A 12,077-nucleotide genomic window follows, 5' to 3' on the forward strand; every position below is an offset into this window, starting at 1 on the left:
TGAGATGGACCTCATTGTTTACAGTTTCCCCATAGAGAAATTACTGCTAATATGGTTTCTGTTGCAGCACTGGCACTGATCCATTATTTTTTTTTTTATTCTTTGCTTTCTCTGTGGTTGTATGATTACAAAGCTAGCACATATCAATAAGGGGATACGAAGACAAAGTTCTCCACAAGGTTCATAGGTTAGTACTAGGCGAACTGCCCTTGTGAGCCATTTTAAGCCTAGCCAGTTATCCCCTGTGAGATTCAAACTCTGTACTTTGTGTTTGTAAGGCAAACACCTTAACCATTAGGTCACCCTCCCAACCTCTTCAACAAGGAGAGTATAGATGGGCTTAGTCTGGAATTAGACCATCCAGCCCTGGTGCCTTTTTGTTTTAAGATTTTTTTTTATTTATTCCTTTAATTCTTTAAAGGAAAAGGGTTTATCTGTGTTATTAATATTGTGTTAGAATACTTTTTTTTGAATATAATTAGCAAGAAAGTTGTGTATACTTTTATCACTTGTAGATGAGTTATTATTATTAATATGCTTGTAATGGTTTTTAAAACATAAGATATCTTTGGATCTGTAGCTTTGACAGTCTGAATATTTCTAGTGTATATTATTTCTTTTATATGACTTTTCTCATTTAGATATTTAGATCTAATTGCAATCCTGTGCATACTCTTGTGATTAATTGAGTAGGACTGTAATCTGATCTTTTCCAGATTTATTGATATTTTATGATGCATGATATCCTGATATTCCTTATTCAGTTTACATATGTCAGCTAATGCAGATTTGTCATTTGATGTAAGTTTTAGTTTTAGTTTATCAATTTCTTTTTGTATGTCTACCAGTTTTTTATCCCGCTCTTTCCTTTTATTTATATACCAACTTTTGACTTTACCATGTAAAACTACCTTTAAAGTGTCCCATAGGATAATATCTGAAACCTCTCTATTATTATTGGTGTCTAGGTAAAGCTTTATTTAAGTTAGAAACCATTATTTAAATCCTTGTCCTGTTACTAGATAAGCAGGTAGTCTTTGGCAGAAGTTTAAGGGGTCAGTATTAACTGTTACATTGAAGGTGATAGCACTGTGGTCAGACATAGGGCATGATGTCAGCATTACATTATCAGTTTTGGCCAGTAAAGAACTGGTTACAAAGACTTTGTCTATGTTGGTCTGTGTGCCAAATCTGTAAGAATAGTGGGAATACTTCAGGGAGAATAACATTTTTATACCATCAATGTCAATTACATTTCTGTCTTTTATGTAGTTGTTCAAGTGCTTGGCAACAGGGGATATCTTGAAGGGCTTAGAGCTTGTGGTATCAGTGGAGGACAAGATACAATTAAATCACCTGCTAATAGTAACTCACCTTTAGACTTTAATGTTATGGTGTCTAAATGTTTTTTCACAGTTTTAGTCCCAATACCCGGTATCCAGTAGGTGTTTGCAAAAGTGTACATCTTTTTATCTAGTTTTAGTACAAATAAAGCAAGCATACCATCATTGCTAGAGTAGGAATCAACTATTTCTGGAATTATCATTGATTTTCTGTGTAAAATTAGGACACCTCTTCTTTTGTGGTTGTAGTTTCAACTTACCAAAATCTTACAATCCCTGAAGATTAATTTGTTTAGATATTCTGTTATTACGTGGGACTCCTGAATGAATGCAATATCTGCTTTATGTAGCATTAAATATTTGTTGACACTATTCCTTTTCATTGGGTTGTTCAGCCCATTAACATTAATATATATGATGTTAAATATTATCATTTGATGGAGACTGCTATTATAAATAAAACTGAAAAGTATTTTCCTTGATTCAGTATGGCAAATACATTTTTAAAACTATTAGGGACAATATAAAAACTCTAAATTTGAAAACAAAACTATATGTTTTAATAACCTTCTCCATGGATATTCTATAGCCAGGCTTACTATATCTCTCATAGAAGCCACAAATTACCCCTCTCATGACATTTAGTGGAAAGTCCTAGCTATTTCAGGTTAATAGCAAGTAGAAGGGAAACTGCATATACATTAAAAAAATACAAAAGGAAAAAATTCAATTTAATATACCATGTATGCATGCACTAAGAACATGAAGCTTTATACAATTTCTTAAAATACTTTTTAGCAAACAAACCTTCCACCAGTGAGTCCAGCTCCCTGCTGTGTGACTTGCATTGAACTGTGTGTGGGCTCCCTAAATACATTCTGCACCCCACAAAGGAACCAAGAATTTGCATCATTGTATGTCCAGCTCTTTTTTTGATTTTATTGTAAATTTGTAAACTAGTTATTCCTGGTAGCATACCACAGTAGACACCTCTGTACTCCCTCCCCTCTTTAACCTGGCTCCAATCTGATGCTCTATTTCTCCCCAGAATGCTCCTACATTCTGTAAGCATTTGTGCCTATTCTCTTGGCCCTGTGAACATTCTAATTACCAAGACCCAACTTCTGGCCAGTGTTAGCACCAGTATCATCCCTCCTTCCCCTGTATATCTAATACCTATTTTTCCCTGATAAAAAACACCGGTAATACCTTACGTAAATACAAGTTTACTATTTTAGCGTTAGTGCTTGCAAACCCAAAATATTTATAGTCTGTGCACCTACATTCTACACAATATTTCAGCTGTTCTACAGCATTAACTCACTTTTCTTACCTCTAAATCACATCTCTGCTGTGGAGATAGTTTTAGTTTTACAATTGGTGGCTCTATACGGCTGACTAGATCTATTGAAAGCCTTCGATACTGTATCCCACTCTAAACTTATAAACCAACTATCTAATCTAGCTGCTCCCCCACATCTCTCACTTGGTTTTCCTCTTGTCTAAATAATAGGGAACAATCAGTCAGATGGCACAACCACCAATCTGAATATCAACCAAATAATATCAGAGTCCCACAAGGATCAATATAAGGGCCCTTATTCTTCAATACCTTTATCAACGACGTGCACAAAGTCTCTCAACAAAGTAGCCTTATCCAATATGCAGTTGATTCTACAATCATCTCCACTGTCAATAACTTCTTAAATCTCCTGACAAACACTCAAAAGGCTTTCTCAACTATAGAAGCCTGGCTAAATAATCCACAACTGCTGCTAATCCCCAAAAAGACCAAACTATTACTTTTCTCCACAAAACAAGCAGATATACAATTCAGGATCTTCTCTCTAGATAATTCTGAAATTGAAATAGTAAATACAGCAAAATTATTAGGTATAACTATCAATGATAAGCTCACCTTTGAACCACATATTCTGAGCACAATAAAGAAAACTAATTTCAAACTAGGGAAGCTTTACTGTCACAAATTTTATTGGGACAACAACACCAAAATCAAATTGGCCACTACACTACTCATCCCTTCCTACTATATGGCAGTGCCATTTTTACTAACCTTCACTCATCACTGAGCAATAAGCTGCAATCCTGCTTTTATAAAATAGCCAAATTCACCTCAGATAAGCCCAACCATTCTTTTAATTGCCAGGCCATCTCAGAATTGAACTGGCTTGACTTTTCCTACTATCTCAACTATACCCAACTAACACTAGTCCATACTTATTTTCAAACCCGACTCCTGCCCTGCACTCTGCTCCATCCTTCATACATATACTCCAACAAGAACCCTCAGATCCTTCAACAAAATGCTTTTAAATATAACCAAACCTAACAAAAGAGCTGGACAAAGCCTATACTCCCATTGCATAACTAAACTTTGGAATCCCCTACCCTCCCACACAACCCAAATGGAATGCTTGAAAAAATTTAAATCAGCACTAAAAAGCCACTACCTAGATAACCCTCACTGCACCCCCAATGCCAACAAACCACCTTAAATTTATTTCTCATACTTAGAAAATTAAGATACCATATGGCAAACCACATACTGAATGGCAGTCAAAGCTCAGCTAAACTCAAATATATCCTAGACATCTACTATAGTATGTTTTCTGCATTTGACTAATTATTTTTCTTACTGTACATTGCCCAGTTTTTATTGTTAACTCATAAGAGCTGAAATTGTCTTGTTATGCATGAAACCTTTTGCTTACTAATATTGTTAAAATTGTTAATTTTCAAAAAATATTTTTTTTCTAAACATATGTAACCTCTGTATTATTTTTGTCATAACTATAATTGTTTGTGGAGTTTTTCTCCCCGGGCCTCAACTGAAAATGGGTTACTTTAACCCAGTGGATTTTCCCGGTCAACAAATGTCAATAAATAAATAAATACATTTTTATCTAAACAGACTAGCTAAGATAAATTGATTAATCCTAATAATTGTTTGTTACTATGAGTAAATACAGGACTATAATGTCATTAAAGCAGACAGGAAAAAGGATGCATTTAAAACTGTCACTATCAGAAACATATTTGTAATTCTTATTTAAATATACAAGTAATTCAGATTAAATAAATCACTATTTACAGTAAACCATATGCTTATAAGACTTTTTAGTTAAAAATAATTGCTAAATGCATGAAAACACAGTTCAGTCATTCTTGAATCTGACTGGCTGTTAAAGTTCAGTGAAGAGAAACAGGTTCAGAGGTCACGCCTACTTCTTGAATGACATCACAGATTGTTTTTCATGAGTCTGTGAGCTAAATGAAGCCTTTAGAATCTTGAGCTTGTGACAAAAGTTGTCAAAATTCCATCAAAAAAGTAAGTAGGTGGGAATTTTGTAGTCAAGTGAAGCTTATAAGCATAACTTGAAAAATTATTAATATTTAAAATAAAAGCTCCAAATTACCAACCATACACAGCTATAAGATATATTAGCTAAAAGGAGCACACTGCAGAAGTTCAGTTAAGTAGTAAATGTATATATAATAATAAAATGTCACCACTTTATTTTTAATTACTTAACAGTAACACAGTAAGCATTTCCCTCTCCTGCAGTGATTAAATACTTTGACACTAAGACTAAAACAGAAAGGGAAGGCACATACATGAAGAAATAAGTATAGGGTATAAAAGAAATATATATAAACATATGAAATGAGTAAGTGATTTTATACCATTTCATTAGTGCCATACCATGTATATAAAGAGATAAAAGTATAAAATAGTCATTTGCAGTTGGATAAGATTTTGATTTACTTGAATTTTGAGTAATATATATTATCTATAAAGTTAGCATTGTTATGGGGAAGATGAGAGGAAAAAAAGTTACATTACCTTCTGTGTATGATTCCACATTATTTAGAAAGGAGAAAACAAAAACTTGCATGAAATGTGAAGTTGTGTATAATTATTTGTCTATGGATTTCTTTTTTCTTTAATAGTCCACTCAGTTTTTGAAGTTTGTCTTTTTAAGTTCATTGAAGAATCCATGGGTTCAGGTTAATTTAAAAGTTTCTTTTTTTTGGACAAATACAGATGCTTCTTTGAGAGAGTCAAAAGATTTCTTTCCTTCTGGCAGGGATAGTCTTATTCTTCTGGGAATATGAGTTGTGCTTTGATTTCTTCCTTTTTCAATGATTTTATTATAGGGACATATGATCTTCTTTTGGACATTACAAGGGGTGAAAAGCCATTGTCAAACCTGATAGGTTGGTCATCAATTTTTAATGGAGCAAGGGACCAGACAGTTCTTAAAACAAGCCCCGGGAATCAGCAAGCAGCCGTGCAGGAATGAGATATTCCTGCACAGCAGGGACTGTTCCTGTTCAGCATGGCAGCGTGTCATGCATATTTATGAAGGTGCACTGCCATGCTCAAAAACAGACATGGTTCCGTGTACGAGAACAGGGTGGGTGTCTGAGAGCAGAGCTTTCACAATACACATGTCCCCTGCACTCCAGAATTGACTTTCGGCAATTAAAAATGAGCAAGAATGCTCATAACACTCCCAACCTATCAGGAAATAAAAAAAATCTGTGGTCAAAGGCAAAAGAGGCAATCATCCCTACCAAGCATACCTCTGAATTGCACAGATAATCGCAGAATGCCCAGATTTTTGCCTCATATTTTTGGTGTGCTCCACCTAAATGTGTACCTTTCTGGCAAATAGCTGAGGATTGAAGTCATTAAATAATGACAAAACATTTAAGTTTAAGACTCCACACATCCTTCAGAAAATTTGTGCTGATGTAAAACCTATTATTCTATTAACTTTTTAAGTTTGTAAGAGCAATATTTAAAATCTGTCCCTATTTGCCCCTCCCCATCATTTTAGGCTTTGTCCAGATATTTTACTCTAAGAGGTTGAGAGGTATGCTATCAAGCCAAAAGTTATTAGGATAACACAGGCAGCATAAACACATAGTGCACACCTCCCAACCCATCAGAGTAAGGAATGTGGACAAAGCCAAAAAGGACAATTGTCCCGCAAAGCAGAATGTTGATAAAATAACAGGTTCAGCATTAGCAGGGATATTCTGAAGGGTATAGATAAAATAACACAACAAAACTTTTTTTTTATAAATGCGATAAAGTTTAACTGCAGCTGCATGGGTGTGCCCATTGCTTAGCTACGCTTAGTCCAGCTTAAACAGCACAAGAAGTTAAATAGCAAGAGACATCTAACATAAGCAGTATTGCAATAGTGTAGTGGTTAGAGCATAGGCTTTGCAAACAGCCATTCCCAGTTTGATCTCCACTGTAACCAATTCACATTTTACATGTGAAAGCAGTACATAAACAATTTTTTTAGTATTACCTATTAAATAACATATATTTGTTAACTGGAGTACTGCATTAGGTCCAGATGTGAGGTGTCAGTTTAATAAAGTTGTGAAATCCCCATATAAACACAAGTGCCCCATACAGTACAGTCACACATGAATAAATGTAATGAAAGCACACTGAGGGATGTCAGGGAAAGAAAACAAATTTATAATATGTAATGAATGATGAATCCATGTGATACAGCAGATAGTCTATAAAATGAAAAATAAGCAATGCTAAGCATTGCACAGCTCTACTTACCAGATGTAAGCATTGTGTAAATATGACTGCTAAGCAATGAGTAGCCCAGCTAAGTGGATTTGCCCACTGATAAGCAGTGCTGAACCTGTCCCTTTAAGCAATGTCAACCTTAGCTAAGCAGGTTTGCCCGTAGATTAGCTTAGCTCAGCATATTCAAAACCTTCCAATCATGGCAAAGGGTGGGAAATTGGCCTTATTTAAACCCCACAGTCAGGAATACAGCTCATAACTGGTTGCAACTTCCCACTGTAGGCAGGATGACAGGAGTTGGAGAGGAATTGCACTTCCAGGTGCAGTGCTGGGGCATACAGTAGTCCAAGGTCATGATAGGACTCCTGGTAAAAAAAACATGATGAAAGACTGTTGCAGGGCCAGTACCAGGGCTCCCAAAATAAATCGGAAGCCTGGGACCATCTTGCCTATAATCTTACCAGTGCCACTGGTATCCCTCAGACTGGTGAGCAGGTCAGGTACCATTATGCTGACTTGAACCGGATAAAGAGGGAGCTCTTGGATCAGTGGGTCCAAGAAGCAAGGCAGAGAGGTGATGTCCCAGCAGTGTGTAAGTAGTCATACCATTACTGTTTACTAAAGTCCAGTGTGTGCATGTGATGGATACGCATGCCTAAATATGTCTCTATTTCCTTTACAGCTGCAATGGAGCAGGCTGTTAATCAGGAAGCCCATGCAAGTAGGCTGCAAAGGCTGCATTGCGAGGCTGGTGAGTAACAATCCTGCTTGTAGTAGTCATACCAAATAAATATAAAGTAGTAGTAAGCCATCTGGCAGTATAAAAACTGTTGTATAGGTTGTACTGAATAAACCAGACAATATGACAATAATAGTCTCATATAGGTTATATTTAAAAAAAACTGTAACTGCCTGGCAATAAAACTCTAAATCCTGGACTGGTTGTGTTTACTCTGATATTGTATGGCGTTTATTGTTGCATTCTCTGAATAGTAATGTATTAACCACTGTTACCCACATTGTGCTACATAAAAAAATGTTTAGGAATGTCTGTATAAGACTGTTGTAAGTACAAGACCAGATTGTACAACCAAGAGAGACTTTTACAGAAAACACTGAAGAGGTAGACAGCAATATCCAAATAACATACTCTACTGTGAATTAAACTGTTGTATTTTTAGTAGACACAGCCATGGTTCGAATCCTGGGAGTGGTAGTAAGCTGTATGCATAATCATACCTCTCAACTGTACAGATTTTTCAGAATGTCCAGATAATTGGCCCATATTTTCTGCCTGTTCCTCTGTCCCCCTGGAAAATCAGTGGGATGATGTCAGAATTGTAGTAATGAAATAATGACATACATTTGATTTTCAGACCTCAAAACCTTCAGAAAATGTATATTAAAACAAATCCTGTCACTCTAGCAACTCTCCAAGTTTATGACAGCAATATTGAAAACCTGCTCCTATTTGTACCCCCATGTTGTCAAGCTTTGTCCAGAGTGTGTGCATTAAGAGATTGAGAGGTATGTGCATAATATTAACTGGAATCTGGGAATATCTGTAGAAACAGTCAGGTAGTGTTAACAAACATTCCCTCCACAGGTCTGTTAGATAAAAAACTGTGCCTGCCAATAAAGATTTAAATCCTGGACTGGTAGTGTTTACTCTGGTATAGTATAGCCTGATATTTAGCATTCAGTAACATCTGATATCAGAATAGTACTGTTGTGTCAACCACTGTTTCTCACACTGTGCTACATAAAAAATATGTCTAGGAATGTCTGTATAAGCCTGTTGTAATTACAAGGTCAGACTGTACAACCAAGAGAGACTTAGACAGAAAACACTGAAGAGATAGACAGCAATATCCAAACAGGACTCTCTACTGTGACTTAAATTGTTGTATTTTTAGCAGACACAACCATTGTTCGAATCCTGGGAGTGGTAGTAAGCTGTATGCATAATCATACCTCTCAACTGTACAGATTTTTCAGAAAGTCCAGATAATTGGCTCATATTTTCTGACTGTTCTTCTGTGCCCCTGGCAAATCAGTGGGATGATCTCAGAATTGTAGTCATGAAATAATGACATACATTTGACTTTCAGACCTCAAAACTTTCAGAAAATGTATATTGAAACAAATCCTGTCACTCATGCAACTCTACAAGTTTATGACAGCAATATTTAAAACATGTCCCTATTTGTACCCCCATGTTGTCAAGCTTTGTCCAGAGTATGTGCATTAAGAGACAGAGGTATGTGCATAATATTAACCTTGAATATGGGAATATGTGTAGAAACAGTCAGGTAGTGTTAACAAAAATTCCCTCCACAGGTCTACCAGGCAAGAGATGTAAGAATTTAGCTATAAGACAGTTGAAGTATACACTGTGTACAAACATACTACTGCCCAAACCAAGGCCATAGGGTATTGTAATAATACCTGTACCTTAATGATTAGTGCAATGGCCGTTAAAGTTACGAGTACTACAAGGATATATAAGTTGTTAATTGACATCTCTCCCTCCACCATATCTGCAACAATAATCTAAATACACAAATCAATGGGTATGTTTACACCAAACCTACTGTTGGGACATATGTCCTATTGTTCAATAAATATTGAAATGTGCTTCTATTAATGTTCCATGTTGAAATACTATCGTTGGTGGCCTGTTGCTATCAATGTAACCTGCATGCCATTGTAATGGCCACTGTGGTTCCATATATGCATGTGTTCTGTCTGCTATGCAACTGTTCCAAATTTGGCGTTTTGGGTTAATAGGAATATCTATGCATGCTGTTATAACAAATCCTGGATTGTGTTGACTGTTACTAACCCACATATGTTTTAAAACTGCAACGCCATAGCATGTATGGGAAGGCCGGTCCCAGAGGACCCACCTCTCTCACCTCATCTAGCCATGGCACTGGGCTCCAGCATACCTGGGACCCACCCCAGTACCTCCTCATCTGCTGGTCCTGCACCACCTTTGGGTGGAACTGCCTCAGGTGACAGACAGGATCCTTTCACCCAAAGTCAGGCCCAGGGATTGGTGTGTAGCGAGCTTCAAAGGGAGTTTGGAGATCTGATATGCCAGCTTGAGGGCCACATGGCACATTAGAGGGTCAGGAGGCCCCTTCTGCTCAGCCCTCAGTACAGCTACCTTTGCGGCCTTGAAAGTGCAGTGTTGGCTACCCATGGGTGGGGACATCAGTTCCACTGTTTCCATTTGGGGAATCATGGGCTTCTGATTTCCAAACATCCCTCTTCATCCAAGGTGTTTACCCTCACATGTGTCATATACCACCCATGTATGCTGTCTTGTCTGTCTTCCTACCCAACCTACCTCCCCAAATATACCTACTATCCTTTCCCAACATCCCACTCTCACCTTAAAAAAAGGGCAATCTGTTCCCCCCAAAAACGTTTGCCCCATACATAGCTGTTCATTTTGCACGTGTCCACTGGATGCATGTAATCTGGTCTAATTGGATTCACAACACATAATTTTTTGTCTTCACCCCTCACTCAGGGGTTAGACTGTCCAAATCTACCTCCAAATTCAGTACATATGCACAGCTGTTGCTATAGAAGAAATGGGCAGCTACAGACCTTCCCTACACCAGTCCTGCACATCCCTAGCTACTTTCCCTATTGTTTTTCCCTCTGCGTGCCCCCCCCCTTTCTTTTTCTTTTAAAGAAATTAGTATGGGGGTAAGGAGGAGTAAGCACGTTTAAGCAGTAGTAGGCAGGTTTAAGCCTGTTTGTGTGGTGGCAAGCAATGGATACACAGATTAAGCACTGTCAGGCTGTCTGTAAGTATATTTGATCAGAAGTCAGCATTGCTTACTGTCATGCAAACCTGTCTACAACCACTTAAAAGTGCCTTAATCACTCTGCATCCAACAGCCTTTGTTCTAGCCAGCATCAAAATAATCAGCCCTTGCAAATTTCGAGCCCAGGACCCTGCACACCATAGCCACAGTGATTTACCACTAATCCATTTGAGCTGTACATAAATGTGATATATATATATATATATATATATATATATATATATATATATATATATACTTAAAAGCGAACTATGTCACTGAAAGTACACATTACCTAATAGCCGTATTGTCAAAAATCAGCTGTTAATGCAGAAAATGTTGAACACGAATTTTACAGCACTTAACAGCAATTCCCATGTCAAGCCCCCCTGTGCCCCCCACACACCCCTAACTATATATTCCAACTCTGAGATCACACTACAATGAGGAAAGGGATGTATTTCCCTTACTGCACTGTACTGTGATCCCTGTACATAATCGAACATTCATATTTGTGAATGCACAGTACATTAGCATATGTAACGTTTGATTATGTAGCTTGCTGTTAGAAAAATGTGTATTTGAATATATGAGAAATGCTAGTTTAAAAGCAAAGTAGTATATAATGCATTTTATTCTATTAATCATATAATAGTAAGGATTAATTCATGTGTAAATGTAAGTAGTTTTGAAACTGCAGTGTGGCTTAAAGCAAAGCTGATCTTTGACCCTGGCAGAATGCTAGCTTAGCAAGTTTTAATCTTTATGCTTTTCACAAGTGATTATCTGCTGGGTCAGGAAATTAAATGTGTGAAATAATGAAATCTTCTGCTCTTTCCTGTTGGAATGATTTGGCCTTGTATATGTATTACTGAGATAGCACGCAGCTGTGTGAGAAAGTGTAACAGAGAACAAAGACGTGTATTAAGAGACTGAATCTGCTATTGTATTCGAACTGATATGAAACCTTGAAGAAGTAACTTTACAGAAAGATATTATGTCTGACCAGCTGGATAGCAAGGCCATATTGTATCTAGAGGAAAAGTTTTTTAAAATATACAGCATCAGCAGATTTAATGAATAGAGAACTGTAAGCTAAAGTGATGTAGATGTCCTGTGACATATCACATCAGTAAGGTGGGCATAGCTTAAATGTTAAACCTATATAAAATTGTGTGCTTCCTGTTTCATGTCAGACAAAATTCTGTACTTGTACGTTTTTTGCCTCCTGGTGTACACTAGTAAACTTTTGAATCTGAACCTCCTGTGTATTGAATTCTTAATTTTATTTAACAGTTTGGTCTTTCGCAGAGGGAATTCCCT

Source organism: Protopterus annectens, chromosome 4.part1, assembly GCF_019279795.1.
Source record: "Protopterus annectens isolate FY-2018-M chromosome 4.part1, PAN1.0, whole genome shotgun sequence".
Taxonomy (NCBI): domain Eukaryota; kingdom Metazoa; phylum Chordata; order Ceratodontiformes; family Protopteridae; genus Protopterus; species Protopterus annectens.